This window comes from Vicugna pacos, chromosome 1, assembly GCF_048564905.1.
Source record: "Vicugna pacos chromosome 1, VicPac4, whole genome shotgun sequence".
Taxonomy (NCBI): Eukaryota; Metazoa; Chordata; class Mammalia; order Artiodactyla; family Camelidae; genus Vicugna; species Vicugna pacos.
The window spans coordinates 120676973-120678891 of record NC_132987.1 but is presented as its reverse complement, the minus strand read 5'-3'; the positions used below and the strand labels follow the sequence as shown (position 1 = coordinate 120678891).

Below are 1919 nucleotides of genomic sequence, written 5' to 3'. Positions count from 1 at the left end.
TCCCTACTCCATCCAAAACTCTGTCCTCGAGTCCAGTAAGCAGGGTCCAGAGGCTGTGTTTTGGCAACAACTCCGTTAGCAGTTTCCTGGTCCAGAACAGGTGGGGAGGAGAAGACACCGGAGCCTGTGAACTCTGGCTGGGCAGAAGGCACAGACATCTCCCGGGTCTGAAGCGGGCCAGAGAAGTTGCGAAAGGTGAGCCAAGAGTGTAAGCTAACCCTTCCGCCCTCCCTTCAGCTGCCATTCTGGGCTGGTTCCCTGTGTTCTGGGTCTCGACCTGGGTGGGTGGCAGTGCACATGTGGAGGTCCCACGCTGACTTGTGCCCACGGGTCGTTTCCCTAGAAGGACTGGTGGGCGAGTGGCCAGAGCAGCGCTTCCAAGCGTCTGAACTTGTCTCTGGCTTGGTTGTTTCTGTCTGTCAAGCTGTTACTTGCACACTGTTTCTTGGACAGTCTCCCTGAAGGCGCCAGATGCATTTGTGCACATGATCCATGATGCCCTTGGACTTTTCACTAGGGAAGGCTTTGCCTGCAGAAACCGAGTGCTGGGTCACACCCTTAGCTGCAGAAATCCACCTTGAAATAGTTAAGATGTTGGGAAAAGCCCATGTTTTGACCCTTGTAATTGTGATTGTGGATATTTTTGTCCTGAAGTCTAAAATGTTTTCCTTCGTGTTTCCAGCATCATCATTCTGACGTGGCCAGCACAGCGGGACAGGGAGACACTGAGGCAGAATTCACGCTTCGCAGGTGACTCATTTGTGGGGAGAAAAGCACGCGCTTTTCATGAACTCCAGTGACAGATACGGAAGTGAGAGAAGCACTCCGAGAGGAGGCTGGAGAAACTGTTGCTCCTTTGCCGGAAGGGAGGGCCCATTTGGAGACTTGAGATGAGGTTTTGGCCAATCAGTATTATGCTTTTCAGGGTCATCTAATTAGCTAGTCCTGGGCGTGGACAATGCTGTATGCTCCCCTGAGCAGTGTAGAATCCTGTGCTCAATGCCAGATCCCTGGTCACCCCTCTCGTAGAAGGAGGGAGGCAGCTGAAGTGAGGAGTTAGGACTCGCTAGGGGTACAATAGTAGCCCACAGACACTCAGCTAGACCCTGGGTCTCCCAGGTCCCAGACCCTGCAGTCGGGGCTCCTAGGTTCCTGGAGTGTCACACCCCCTTTCATAAAGATGTATCCAAGCAAAGGTTTCATAAAGATGTATCCAAGCCAAGGTCACCAGGTCCTCAAAGTGTGGAAGTATACCTGGGCCCACTGACCTCCCAGACTGCGTGACCCCTACACCCTGTCTCTCCCTCCTCGTCCTTCTGCCATCTGCTCACCAGTTCACCGCTTTACATACACATCTCGCCGGGAATCCAAGATGGGTGAGAAACAAAACCTAAAACCCAACCCCCAAACTCCTTGCCTTTGCTGCTGGTTTTCACTTTCTAAAACGATTTTTGCTGACTTCAATGGCTGAAATTTTCAGGAGGAAGAGCACGGAAGTTGGATCACACTGACCCAGACCTTCTAGTTCTTTCCCTTGGCAGCCGGGGGGTCTGGGGTATGAGTCAATGGGGGGGTCACAACGCCACTTCATCCAAACCCTCATGTCTGCCAAGGCTTTCAGAGAACAGTAGGGGTTCGCGGGGACTCTGATCCCGACGTGCTCGCCCTCCACCCCCAGGTGGGGTCGGGGACGCAGGTGGCGGCCAGCCAGGATGTCGTGGGTCAGGGCTGGGTGTTCGCACTCAAGGCCCTCAGGGGGCGAGCGCGGAGTGGGGCGCAGGTCTCCCACCCGCTGAGAAGGGCCGGGGGCTGGAAGTCCGACCCCTGCAGGGCATCCCCGATGTGAAGTGCTCCAACCTGAAACCAGCAGCACCGGCAACCCTCGGGCCCGTCCCGAGACCCCTTGGCGGGCCCCTCAG

General features: G+C 55.4%; 1 long non-coding RNA gene across 1 annotated transcript; it reads left to right on the top strand.

Moving 5' to 3' along the window:
• Window positions 1-1227, top strand: LOC140685745 (uncharacterized). The gene is made up of 2 exons (XR_012059128.1): window positions 1-195; window positions 683-1227. It is a non-coding gene; the product is annotated as an uncharacterized lncRNA (long non-coding RNA).
• The last annotated feature ends 692 nt before the right edge of the window (window positions 1228-1919 follow it).